The 14,878-nt window shown below is 43.4% G+C and overlaps 1 protein-coding gene across 3 annotated transcripts in view; it reads right to left on the bottom strand.

Annotated features, from left to right (window-relative positions):
* Positions 1–14,878, bottom strand: part of SLC49A4 (solute carrier family 49 member 4) — a 192,901-nt gene that overhangs the window by 129,312 nt on the left and 48,711 nt on the right. The window lies entirely within an intron of this gene.

Genomic DNA, 14,878 nt, shown 5'->3' with positions numbered 1-14,878 from the left:
AGCGTAAACCCCAAAATGAGAGACATTTAATCATTTTTAAAAAGTAATTCTTAAACTCTTTATTTTGTCAGTATTCTAAGATTAAGTTAATTGGGAAAGTGCAGCAGGAGATATTTAAAAACATCTCTATATATAAAAATAAGTGTATTTTGTGCCTGATGCTCTTCTTCATAAATTTAACAAGACAAAAAACAAAACAAAAAAAACTGGCAGTAAATTACAGAAAGTTACTCTTCAGTGTTTCCTGCATCCCTGTTTGGCTAGCATCGCTTCCAAAACTAAAACTCTGTCCCTAAATGAAAAGAGCATAGGCACATTAACTTTGAAGGATGAACTCTCTGTGCAGTGGTCAATGGGGATCTGCCAAGAGAAGGTTAAAAGCACCAATAATAAAAATATTTGTTTGCTTCAAGGACTTATTAGCTGCCAAACTTATATGCCTGATTGAACATTTAATCACTGCATATTACTGTGAAACTGGATTTTCATTTCCAGTGTTTGGAAAGCACCAACCAGTTTATCTGAGGATATCAGTGCAGGATAACCAGTAGAGGGAGGAAATGTTGGCAGGTGTTGCGGACCGCTCATAGTTTTAGGAGATTGATGTATAGGGTGGATTCAGTCAACAACCATCTGCCCTGCACTGTGAGATTGTGGAGATGTGCTCCCCAACTCCTATGTTAGATACCAGTTTTACTATAGCCAAAAATCTGTGAGGTGGTAGGAAGGCTCTGGCTTGTATGGCATCCAACTGTGCGTCAATGAATTCCAGTTGTTGTACCAGCATTAAAGTGGACTTTTCTAGGTTCACAGGGAGACCTGGCTTCAGGAACAGGTCTACTGTTATATGGACAGCTCGGAGCATGTTGGTCTCGGATGGGTCCTTGAGGAGACAGTCATCCAAGTATGGGAAGATGACGATTCCTTGTTTCCTTAGGTAGGCATCAACTACTACAAGGACCTTGGAGAACACCTGAGGTGCTGTGGACAGTCTGAAAGACAGTACCTTGTATTGGTAGTGGTTGTTGCCCACAATGAATTGGAGATATCGTCTGTGGGTGGGGTACATTGTAATATGGAAGTATGCTTCTTGGAGAGCTAAGAACTTGTCCAATGTTCCACTGCTGGGATAATAGTGGAGAGGGTAACCATCTTGAAGCATTGCAGTTTGACAAACTTGTTTAGATTGCAAAGGTCCAGGATGGGTCACCAGCTGCCACATTTCTTCTGGATCAGGAAACAGTGGAGTAGAAACCCTGTCCCATTTCCTGGGAAGGGACCAGTTCTATGGTTCCCAGTTGCAGATGAAGATTTATTTCTCCCTGTAGAATGGAATAGTGAGAGGGGTCCTTGAAGAGAGACGGGGAGGGGAGTTGGCGGGGCGGAATAGATAGGAAGAGGATGGAGTATCCTTCCTTGATTATCCTGAGAATCCACTTGTCCAAGGTAATTAGTCTCCACGATGGGAAAAATTAAGTTAGTCAGTCACCAAACTGGTGGAACGTTGAAGATGGTGGGAATGACTGGAATAGGGGGAGGCTTCTCGAGGTCTCGACCACACCTTCAAAAGTGTTACTTTGGTGGGGGTGCATGACAGGTAGCCCCTTAAGGAGCAGTCTGTCGACATTTGGTAGGAGATCTTTGTCTTCGGTTCTGGCCGTCACAGTGCCATCGAGGGGTACTGCTGTGGTCAGGATCGCGGGAGGAAATATTTCCCCGGGCATCTCTTCGGCTCAGGCGTGTAAATGCCAAGAGATAGGAGTGTAACTTGGGAGTCTTTATGGGAGTGCAGAGAATCATCCATGCACCCCAAGAATAGTTTCTGGCCCTCAAAAGGTACATCCTCTATCACAGTTTGTACCTCCTATGGAAAACCAAGGAGGTGGAGCCATGATGCATGCCTCATGACCACAGCAGTTGCAATGGATCAGGCAGTGGTGTCTGCAGAGAGGCTTGCAAGGCTTTACAGGCTAGGAGGTGTCCTTCAGATACTAAGAACTGGAATTGCTCTTTCTTGGCCTCCAGCAGGTCATGACAGAGTTCCTCCAATTTAGAGCAGTTCAGGTAATTACACTTAGTCATGAGAGCTCAGTTGGAGATTCTAAATTGTAGCATGGCTGATGAACATGCTTTGCGTCCAAATAAGTCTAGGCATTTCTAACCCATCTGGATAACTAACATACCATTGGTATTGACGGCCTCTCTCTTGCACTGCATTAATCACTAAAGAATTTGGGGTGAGAATAGAAATTCCGCATCCTTCGCCGGAACATAGTATTTTTTGTCAGCATATTTGCAGGTTGGAGGGATGAACGCCGGGTCTGCCAGAGCAGTTTCTAAGAATTGAGAAGAGCCTCACTGATCGGTAGTGTGAACTTAAAGGAAGAGGATGTGTGGAATATATCAATCAGCTTATGCTGCTGGTCCTTGACTTCCTCCAAAGGAATCTGTGATAAGTCCTGAAAATGTCTGAAATTGTCAGCAGATGTAGGAGGTGGAGGCATGATAGCCTTGTCAGAGGAAGAGGACGAAAAACGTAGTGCTGGTGGAGAATCCTCTTCCTGTTCCTCCTCTTTAGTTGGTACAGGCAGGGGTTCAACCTCCGGAGGGTGAGAAACTAATGGAGAAGGAAGAGGTATAGGTCTCCAGCTTTGCTTCTTGGGAGGGTTTCCAAACTGTGCCCTGTACATGGTCTAAGGGTCCCAATATGGCCAGTGCTGGGGGAGTGGAAAATGTGGCTGCATCCAGGGTGGTCCATGTCAAGACTGTGGACCAGATGTGGATTGTGGATAATGAGGATGAGCAGGTGTGATTTGCCTGGTAGATGAGGGAGCGATGGAGCCTTCCTCTTCCTCCTCATCACTGGGGAAGGGAGGTGGAGAAAGGGAGGAGTGTTTTGAGTCCAGAGAGGAGGGTGGAAGTGGGGGGAGGTCACTGAAGGAGTGAAGATTCAGAAGTGTCAGATTCTAGCAGATCTTTAGGATATCTAAAGTCTTGGAGGGATGGCGGGGGGAAGAGAGCATCATCTGTGCCAGTGTATGACTCGGTGACGAAGAGTGTATTCTCCTGAATCATCTGAAGATGGTGCCAGATTCTTGCCCGGTGCTGACTGTTTTATTGGTGTTGGAAAAGCACCAGTGCCAGCATTTTTGTCATTGCTATAGCTCCTGAAGTTGGCCTATCTCACTGCCCAGAGTTGGGAAACTGTGCCGAGGGCTGTAAGTCCACTCAGTTAGGATCTTTAGATCGTTTCTTTGCGTCGGTATCAAGGGTATTCTAACAGGCCCAGGAGCTGTGTCCCCTTATCAGATGATGTTGAAGCAACAGACCTCGCTGGGAATGGTGTTCTCGTGGGCTGTGCCTCAAAGTGTGAGGAGGGAGCCCGTTTCTTTTCATCTGAGTGAGAAAGAGAAAACTTTCTCTTCGGGGGACATGGAGAGTGAGGATCAGCAGATGACCTGGCAGAATGTGAAGACCTCTCTGCGGAAGAAACCAGGCCCGGGTCCAATGCCAGTTGCAGCGATTTCTCCATGAGGAGACGTTTTAATCTAATGTCCCGGTCTTTCTGACTCTGGGTTTCAGGCCAAGGCAGTGGGAACACTTTTGTGGAACGTGTCCCTCTCCCAGACAGCGAATGCACTGCGGGTGGCCGTCTGTTACCAGGAAGGCAGCCCCACAAGAAATGCATCTCTTAAACCAGAGGGATCTGGGCATAAGGATGAAGGAAAAAGCTTCCTGGTCGGGAAGGGCGGGAATCAGGGAAACGGAAACCTAAGCTATGAAATAACTGTGAAGGTAAAGTTAAAACAACAAAAAAATTTTTAAAGATAGAAGAAAGAAAGAATGAGAAGAGGACACTAAATACATTACACTAATAGCTAGAGCACTACCTAGTAAGGGAATTGGAGAAGTGGGCTCTGCTGTGGTTTCCGTCCCAAATCAAAGGCAGTAGAGAAGGAACTGTGGACGGTTGGACCACACAGCGCTATATATACATCCTGCGCACAGCACGAGAGTGGGGAGGTGCACACATGCAGTCCGACGAGCACTGCTTATGAAGATTTCTGATCCCAGGCACAGGGGGCACTGCCGCACCTACAAGTGGAGCATCCACAGGGACATTACTTGAAAAGAATGTCAAGTTTTCTTTCTAGCTAGCTAAGTATTTACACCATATTTATGCCTGTAGTTCCTGAATATCTAATAGAAAACCCCACCATTACAATATAAAAGGTATGCATTGTTATTAAACATTTATATTGTCGTGGCACATGCAGTCTAATGCCTTCCTTCCCCTGAAGCAGCCTTGTTTGTTCTCCCTCTTTTACTACCACAGTCTTCTACCTTTCTTCATTCGTGGCTTCTATTGTGGCTGTGGGAAAGCTAAACTGAAGAAATGAGTTCCACGTACAGCTGATCAAAACGTGAGTTTTCATCTGCTGAAAATTGTGTCTGATTTTTCCATGGAAAATATCAATATTTTGGTGGAAATTCAAATACCGAAAAAAACTGAGCTGCAAAAAACCATTTTACTTTGATTTGGAAATGCTGCTTCAGTGCCTCATCAGAGCTGCAGGTAGGATGCCTCATGCTCCCATTCTCATGTACACACTGGGTTCTAGGGTTGGATTACATCTCCCAAGATACACCACAGACTCCTCTCTTGGAGAGGGAAAGGGTACAGCATGGAAAATGAAGTCTAGTCAGGAAGCCAGACTCATAGAGAAGAATTAGCAACTAGATTAAAACTTCCGTGAGGCAACATTTGCAAATCAAAATACTTCCATTTTCAGATGTTCACTTTTGGGATGAAAAATTGAAAGTTTTCATAGCAAACTTTTGCAAAAATAATAATAAAATAATAATAATAAAATTTTCCACTGAAAAATAATTGACACAAAAATTTTGAACAGCCCTTGTTCTACGTTTTACGCTGAAAACAGTGAGGTCTGTAGTCACTCTCAATTCTATCAGAAGAGTCTCTCTTTAATAATCCAAGGTTTAGTGTCTTTCCTTAAATTTAATCTTAATCTCATGTCAGGAAATTTAACTGAAAATCAGCCATTTAACCTAATAAAGAAAATGAAGTATTTAATAACTCCTCAACTCTTCCAAATTTGAAGTCTAAACCTGGAGTTCCTAAACTACAAATTATAATGCATTGCTTTTAAGTGTTTCACATTGTGCTGATGATTTCTTTGACCTTTTGTTTCTTCTTAATATGCCTGTACACCCAAAAATTCCCCTTGGTTAAAGAATAATGCAGCACATTGAAACTGTCCCACCAAAGAAAATCAGTAAAAGAATGTCAGACAAGTAGCTTATTTTAGACAACAGTCTCATTGCTAATAAGACAAACATTTTAATATTTTAGACAATAGTCTCATTGGTCCCTATATTTTTTTTTTTTTTACATTTCACATCTTAGTTCTCTTAACTCCTTTTCTTTTCCACCTTAGTTAATGAAGATAATAGTCCAACAAAGACTTCCCAAACTGCAGTTATAGTATGTTATTGTTTAGTATCTGTTCTTTTACTCTAAAGCCTTCATATATTTTGGCTTTGAAGTTAGTAGCTGCTCTTAAATTTAAAGCTTTTATTATATAAAATGCTATCTGGGGCACATATCCTGAAACAGGTTACTAGTAATTTTCTGTATACAATAATCACACACAAACTACAAATAAAACTTACACAAAGTTGAACACCTTATAACATTTCTCTAAGGCATGGTATTTAAAGGTCCCTTTAACATACACAATCAAATGTTTGATTTGGCTAGATGAATAATAAAAAAAACTGACTTCCTTGTACTTCTGCATATGAACATACTGAAAACCTCTCCCCCGTTGTTAAATATCTATCAAGGCTTTGGGTGGGGAACGCAGACCTCTAAACTCTGAAATATAATACAGTAACTCCTCGCTTAACGTTGTAGTTATGTTCCTGAAAAATGCGACTTTAAGCGAAACGATGTTAAGCGAATCCAATTCCCCCATAAGAATTCATGTAAATGGGGGTGGGGGAGGTATTAGGTTCCAAACACACACACAGTATAAGTTTTAAACTAACAATTTAATACTGGTACACAGCAATGACGATTGTGAGGCTTGGTTGAGGTGGTGAAGTCAGAGGGTGGGATATTTCCCAGGGAATGCCTTACTGCTAAATGATGAACTAGCAATTGGCTGAGCCCTCAAGGGTTAACTCATTGTTATTAATGTAGCCTCACACTCTACAAGGCAGCACGAATGGAGGGAGGGGAGACAGCATGGCAGCCAGAGAGCAGAGACACACACTGTGTGAGAGAGAGATGTACATTGCCCCTTTAAGTACGCTGAACCCACTCCGAGTATACTGCCTTGTTAAGCAGATTAGCAACCTGAGAAGGCAGCTGCTGCCAGGAAGCTCCCTCCGTCCTGAGCCCTGTCATGTGTCCCACCTTGCTCTATGGAAGATGGGGTAAATGGAATGCAGAAGCAGGGGGGAGGGGGACACCCTGACATTAGCTCCCCTCTTCTCCTCCCCGCACAGCAAGCAAGAGGCTCCGGGGAGCAGCTCCAAGGCAGAGGGCAGGCGCAGCACATAGCAGTGAGGGGAGGGACAGCTGAATCGCCGGCAATTGATAGCCTGCTGGGCGGCTGCCGCACAGGGCAGTTAGGGAAGCGGGGAGCTGATGTGGGGGCTGCCAGTCCACCCTGGTTCCAAGCCCCCACCAGCTAGTTGCAACCGGCTGCTCTTCCTACAAGCAGTAGACAAAGCAGGTAGCTGCCAAACAACGTTATAAGGGAGCATTGCACAACTTTAAACGAGCATGTTCCCTATTTGATCAGCAACAACATTAACCGAGACGACTTTAAGTGAGGAGTTACTATAGCAATTTAAATTCAGCAAACAACATGATGTACTACTGGGCCCAAATCTTCTTTCAGCTACACAAATATAAATCCGGAATAATGCTGATGTAAAATAGGCGAGAGAAGAAAACCAGGTCCTTACTGTTTACTAATTAACTTTCTAACGCACCATGGTGTGGAATATAAGGAAGTGAGGAGAAGACGATAGTTGCATGGGAGGTCACAACAACTGTTGATCATACAATTTGAGTGAAAGCTTTTATTTAGGACTAATTCCTGCCCTCATATATAACAAGGCAATTCCTGGCCATGTGTATGTGTTCAAGGGCAGAAATTAGCTCCCACTGTTTAGCAAGTTTTTCCAAGCATTTTGGTCCCCACTTTGTGTTTCATCCACGAGGTATTATGGGATATTAAAGCCCTCCCACTCCACCTCCCCGCAAAATACCCCAAACTGCCTGAAGATTCTCTCTTGTAACTGCTAAAACAGAGACAGTGCCTCTTCCTCAGTGGCCATCATAAAACAAAAACATGAGACAGGATTTGACCACAACTCATACAGACTTAATACACAAGAGACCAGTAATCTTTAAAGCTCTGGAAGAATTTCTAAAAGACAGGGGTGGAATCTATGCAACACCTAGGGAACAATCCTACCCATCACAGACTTAGTATTTTTCAAACAGGTGTCTTCTGTTTTAAGTTATCAATGGTAAGAAGTTTGCAGCTCCAACTCAGAGACTGAAAGTGCTAAATTAGGAAAATATGATCATCTTGGAGGTGCCACGAAAGATACCAGTGATTTATAAAACTTCTTTGCTGAACATGTCACTGAACAAGGATCATATCTTAACTTTTTTCTTCTCTCTACTACTACATGGGAAGGATTAGGAAAAGGTTATAGTATGGGAAGAACCTTTCATTTCTGAATTTTTTGTAACCATTTGCAAAAGGAGTCACTGTACAACAGCTCTTGAGCATTAAGGTGTTAATATTTCATTTAATTCCTCAGTTTCATTTTTCTGTTCTGACCATGAATCACTCTCAATATGTGTTTGTTTTTTCTGAAGCCCTACCCCCCAACACACCCAATGACCTGGCACACCACTTACACAGGGGCCTTCCTCCATAGTGCTTGTCCCAAAGCAATGCCTGCTTGATCACACCAAGTGCCATTTGCTTATACCATGAATGGGTTCCTTACAAACAAGATGATGTCCCTAACACTTTCAAATTCTTAGAACCTCTGTTGGAAGTTCTGAAGAAGCCTGTCCAGAGATGATGCCATCTGATTCACACTTGCAGTATCCTGGCAGCTTAGCAGTGTCAGAAAATGCAGCATCTCCCCAGTTTTCAAATCACTTTTGAAGAGACTAAGTTTGTTTTGAAATGAAGCGACACTGCTGTGGAGATCCACTACATTTTAATTTGTAGCCATAGGGGCAAAATCATAATCATTTAAGTGGCCTGTCAAATAAACAAGGAAGGCCAATATCCTCATGCTTGTAGTATCCCTCAAAAATGCATGTAGCTTTTCTGCCTTTTTCCCTGCAATGTTATGCAGGTATTCTTCTACATGAACTCAAATTTCACACAGCCTTCTAAGTACTTGCCCTCTCCTCAACCAGCAGATGTCATCATGAATCAACAGATCATCGTAATCACCAGATACTTCTGAAAGCAAGCTTTTGAACTGCCTGTGTTGCAGTGATGACTTGAACCGAAGGAAGTGGACAAGTTTAATCACCACTGACATTACATTAGCATTCTCACTGCTAAGCTTTGCACAAAGTGCGGTTTGGCGGATTACACAGTGATAGGAAAGCAAAGGATTGGAGTTCAGATCTTCCAGACATTTCACAAGCCCTCAGTGAGTACTGATCATTGCAGGAGTGCAATCTCTTGTAATTGATACAATCTGAGTCACATCAAAACCTTCATTAGACAAAACAGTTTAAACAAATCCTCACCTGACGAGAGATTGTTATGTGGTATAACGGACAAATCCTCCACAGATGTCTCTCCATCAAAAAAACGGACATACAGCAGGAGCAGAGCTTTGTCCCTGACATCACAGGATTCGTCCACTGCCATGGAACATTTTCCTATTTTCAGTTTCTCACACAACTGCTTGAAAAAGTCTTGTGCCATCATCTCAGCGCGCCTAATAGCTGTTGTGTCTGAGATTGGCAGTTGTCTGAATGCGTCAACAACGTCTTTCTTCTCTGCAAAAAGGTTTTCAGCTGTAGTAACCATACATTGCTTAATAATGTCCGCATCTGGGAAAGGTTTCCTGTGTTCTGCCATTGTCCACACACATCTCAATGAAGTTTCAGTCGCCTTTTCCTGAGAACAAGTGGCCTTTGAAATAATATTTGTGCTCTGAAAATATACATCCTTTAACAAAGTGATCTTGTCTGATCTTAAAAAGGAGCCTAGGGGATATCTGTGATTAAAATCCACATGGTTTGTTTTGTAGTGCCATTTGATAGTTCCACTTTTAACAACAGCCACAGTGTCTGTACAAATTAAACCTACTGGTCAACCCTTTGGATGCTGTGGCAAAATAAAACAGTAAGTGTCAGTCCACTCTTCTTTAAATGAACGGGTTTTGGTGTCAACTTTCCTTTTTTGCTGCCAAGTTTAAACACAATGCCATTAAATGTCAAAAGTGCGGGAGATGGGACTACCTTGGCTCACCTTTGCTTCTTCTGCAGTTCCTAGGACTCTTCACCCCACACATACAGGCCAGGGAGGGGGGAGTGCAGGGAGGGAAAGGCACAAGAGCCCTCTTCTTGTCACAGGAGTAGAGGGAAGGGAAGAGCGGAGCTGCTGCAGGCCACAGAACACTTTTTTGTGCTTCCTGTCTCCTGTAAGAATGGCACCTCCTGAGGGGCAGGGGTAGAGAGCACCGCCTGTTTCCTGCAGCAGTCCTGATTGCAGCAAGGAAATATGCAGCCAATGCTTTAGTCCCAGAGTATTCAATAGGCAGTCCACCAGAGGGTCTGCCTATTCACTACCAAGGGAAAATGAAGGCAATCAGAGGACGTTTCCCCAAGAGACACAGGAAATATGAACCCCTCAGCAGTTTAGGTGGAATTGTGGGCATTTTATTTGTGGGGTTTGTGACCCAGGGGCACCATTTCAGATTTTGATTGGGGGGAGGAGGAAGAGACTTCAACTGTGGTTCCACAGGCTACTTGGCTGTCAAAATCTGGGCAACAGGGCTCCCGCTGTCAGCCCCGCACGCCTGATAGAGTTCTTGGGGGAGCAGGGGTACCATTTAGGGAAGGCAAAGGAGCACCTGTCCCCCATGAGTTTCATCTCAGCCCTGCGCACCTGTCAGGGCTCCATTTAGGGAGGGAGGGCAAGCGGGGCGGCGGGGCGCACCTGATGTCAGCCCCAGCCGCCTGAGGGTGACAGGTAACCCAGGGGGCAGGTGTCCCCACACCCTCCCTAAATGGTGACTCTGCTGTGACCCCCTTTGACCATGGGTGCACAAAGCATGGTTGCCACAGTTGGGCTAAACCGCAGATAGGACTGAGCTGCAATTGTGCCTTCTGACCATTGGAGTGCGCTGTGGCCCCTGCAGAGCAGGCAGTCAGGCCCCTTTGCTCATGCTGCTCCTCAGCCACAGGCAAGTGTGGCCGGAGAAGGTGGCAGTAGCAGGGTGAGTGTTGGTGCCAGGCTCCTCCACCTTACCCAGGAGCCCCAGCTTCCCCAAGCCCGCCAGCATGCGGCCAGTCACTCATCTACCTGTGCTTGCTCCCCCAACCCCCTGCACTTATTACCCATACCCTGCCGCTTCCCCCCCCCCGAGTTTTATGGTCTGGTCAAAAGCCTTTGGCGGTCTGCCTATTGACTACACATGGAATAAAGCATATCTTCCCAAAAGGCATCCATGTCTTGATTTGGAGACATCAAGAGAAGGCGAATCTGCCACTCCCCTTGGTAGTTACTTGTTAATCATCCTTTCTGTCAAAAATTTGTCTTTTTTCTAATTTGAATTTGTTTCAGCTTTCAACCTATTGGTTCTTGTTATGCCTTTCTCCATTAGATTAAAGAACCCTTAGTGCCCAACATTTTTCTCCATGGAAGTACTTGTACTCTGTAGTCAGGTCACCTCTCAATCTTCTTGTTGATAAGCCAATCAGATTAAGCTCTTTAAGACTCACTGTAAGGCATTTCCCCCAGTCCTCTAATAATTTTGGTGGTTCTTTTCTTCATCTTCTTCAATTTTTCAACATCCTTTTTAAAATAGACATCAGAACTGCATGCAATATTCTAATCGTGGTGTTACTAATGAATATAAAGAGGTAAAGTCACCTCCCTACTCCTACCCACTACTCCTGTTTATAGATCTACGGATGGCTTTAGCCCTTTTTTCAGTAGCCTCACACTCAGAGCTCACTATGATCCCTAAATACTTTTTAGTGTCACTGCTTTCCAGGATACATTCCCCCCATGCCGTAGGTATGACCCGTATTTCTGTTTCCTAGATGTATGATCTTGCATTTGGCTATATTAAAACACATTTTGTTTGAATGGGCTCAGTTTATCAATCAATCCAGATCTCTTTGTATGAACTTTGAATGAACTTAGAAGCCAATGTAGGCTTGATGTACAGGTTTTCACACCAGCAATCACTACTCCGGAATTGGGAGCTGTGTTCTGCACTAGCTAGAAGTTTCTGTATGGACCTCAGGGATAAGTGTAACCCTGGAAGTAACAACAGCTGGATGACTACTTTAAAGTCTTTACACAGGAGGAATTAGTACAATATCCCAGCTATGTATAGACAGAAAAAGGCACTTAAGGGCTAGTGGCAGCAATGTCCAAGAGGCCACTGAGTCTGCAAAACTCTTTAAGGCATAAGCTGGAAATATACCCTCAATAAATGTTTCTGACACTGCCTCCCCATCACTCCTTCAAATGCTTCCCCTTAAAAAAAACAAAAATAAACCAAAGAAGTGCTTTCCTTTCAACTGAGTTGTAGACAATTTGCTTTCAGCCATATGCCAGCATCCGCCAGACACTAGGAAAGTAATTAATCTGTAAAATCTGATTTCTGTGAAAAAGCAAGCTACACCTGAATACTGTTTTATTGGAACGACAGTACCAAAATATCTTAATCTGCCCAGTAGCTTCATATAAACATTGTGCAAGCCAAGCAACTAGATAGAACTCTAAAGAACCTCATGTGGCCTTTGGGATAAACCGTGATTGCCCAGCACTACACTGGGACCTCTCTGAGATGAAGAAGCAAATCCCTTGACCTACAACTCTGCCCTCCTGGCAAGATACCACAGTCCTATCAATAATATAAAAAGCTGTTTTATTACTTTGTCCATGTGAATCCCACGAGCCACCCTCCACCCTCCGCTTTTAGAGAGTCTTCCTTAAGCTGAAATTCAGAATTAGCAGAAAAACTCAGTGATGGTTGTAGCCACTCTTCCCTTTTCCCCCCATGGTTGGGAGGGTGAAGAGGGGTGATAACATATACAGGGCAATGGCACCACCCAATCGACACTACTATTCAAAGATTCTAATCTCACATGCACGGGACATATGTGCACCTAGAGAGGGATCCACACGGACGAAAAGTGAACTGAATGGAGTGTCCAAAGAGCTTTAGATCCAGGATGTAGTTAACGATCTCAGGAAGTACAGGAGTAAGGTTTTCTCAGAGGGCAGTCTAAGCAGCCAACAAGTACAGGGTGTCAAGTGCTATGATTTCAAGTCTGGGTGAAGAATCTGACCTCTGTTCAGCAATATTGGGTCTGAACACCCTAGAAAAATGCTATCAAAGGTTGAACTGACATGTGGAGGAGATCAGTTAGCTTTAACTGCAGTACTCAGTAAAGAGCTACCAGGATAAGAACAGCAGTGATCTTCCAGACATCTTTAGCTGGCTCCATAATCCCTTCCTGTATAGGCATTGCTATCCTACGTGGACCATAGATTCATAGATATTTAGGTCAGAAGGGACCATTATGATCATCTAGTCTGACCTCCTGCACAATGCAGGCCACAGAACTTCACCCACCACTCCAAAAAAAGACCTCACACCTATATCTGTGCTATTGAAGTCCTCAAATTGTAGTTTGAAGACCTCAAGGAGCAGAGAATCCTCCAGCAAGTGACCCATGCCCCATGCTACAGAGGAAGGCGAAAAACCTCCAGGGCCTTCCAATCTGCCCTGGAGGAAAATTCCTTCCCGACCCCAAATATGGCGATCAGCTAAACCCTGAGCATATGGGCAAGATTCATCAGCCAGATACTACAGAAAATTCTTTCCCGGGTAACTTGGATCTTACCCCATCTAAAAACCCATCACAGGCCATTGGGCCTATTTACCATGAATATTTAATTACCAAAACCATGTTATCCCATCATACCATCTCCTCCATAAACTTATCGAGTTTAATCTTAAAGCAAGATAGATCTTTTGCCCCCACTACTTCCCTCGGAAGGCTATTCCAAAACTTCACTCCTCTGATGGTTAGAAACCTTCGTCTAATTTCTAATCTAAATTTCCTAGTGGCCAGTTTATATCCATTTGTTCTTGTGTCCACATTGGTACTGAGTTTAAATAATTCCTCTCCCTCTCTGGTATTTATCCCTCTGATATATTTATAGAGAGCAATCATATCTCCCCTCAACCTTCTTTTAGTTAGGCTAAACAAGCCAAGCTCCCTGAGTCTCCTTTCATAAGACAAGTTTTCCATTCCTCGGATCATCCTAGTAGCCCTTCTCTGTACCTGTTCCAGTTTGAATTCATCCTTCTTAAACATGGGAGACCAGAACTGCACACAGTATTCCAGGTGAGGTCTCACCAGTGCCTTATATAACAGTACTAAAACCTCCTTATCCCTACTGGAAATACCTCTCCTGATGCATCCCAAGACGACATTAGCTTTTTTCACAGCCATATCACATTGGCAGCTCATAGTCAACCTATGATCAACCAATACTCCAAGGTCCTTTTCCTCCTCCGTTACTTCTAGTTGATGCGTCCCTAGCTTATAACTAAAATTCTTGTTATTAATCCCTAAATGCATGACCTTACACTTCTCACTATTAAATTTCATCCTATTCCTATTACTCCAGTTTACAAGGTCATCCAGATCCTCCTGTAGGGTATCCCTGTCCTTCTCTAAATTAGCAATACCTCCCAGCTTTGTATCATCTGCAAACTTTATTAGCACACTCCCACTTTTTGTGCCCAGGTCAGTAATAAAAAGATTAAATAAGATTGGTCCCAAAACTGATCCTTGAGGAACTCCACTGGTAACCTCCCTCCAACTTGACAGTTCACCTTTCAGTAGGACCCGTTGTAGTCTCCCCTTTAACCAATTCCCTATCCACCTTTCAATTTTCCTATTGATGCCCATCTTATCCAATTTAACTAATAATTCCCCATGTGGCACAGTATCAAACGCCTTACTAAAATCTAAATAAATTAGATCCACTGCGTTTCCTTTATCTAAAAAATCTGTTACTCTCTCAAAGAAGGAAATCAGGTTGGTTTGGCACGATCTACCTTTTGTAAAACCATGTTGTATTTTGTCCCATTTACCATTGACTTCAATGTCCTTAACTACCTTCTCCTTCAAAATTTTTTCCAAGACCTTGCATACTACAGATGTCAAACTAACAGGCCTATAATTACTTGGATCACTTTTTTTCCCTTTCTTAAAAATAGGAACTATGTTAGCAATTCTCCAATCATATGGTACAACCCCTGAATTTACAGATTCATTAAAAATTCTTGCTAATGGGCTTGCAATTTCTTGTGCCAATTCTTTTAATATTCTTGGATGAAGATTATCTGGGCCCCCCGATTTAGCCCCATTAAGCTGTTTGAGTTTCGCTTCTACCTCAGATATGGTGATGTCTACCTCCATATCCTCATTCCCATTTATCATGCTACCATTATCCCTAAGATCCTCTTTAGTCTTATTAAAGACTGAGGCAAAGTATTTGTTTAGATATTGGGCCATGCCTAGATTATCCTTGAC

The sequence above is a fragment of the Lepidochelys kempii genome, chromosome 11, assembly GCF_965140265.1.
Source record: "Lepidochelys kempii isolate rLepKem1 chromosome 11, rLepKem1.hap2, whole genome shotgun sequence".
Classification (NCBI taxonomy): Eukaryota; Metazoa; Chordata; order Testudines; family Cheloniidae; genus Lepidochelys; species Lepidochelys kempii.
Note: the sequence above shows the minus strand (reverse complement) of the source record. Positions and strands in the feature narration are given on the sequence as shown.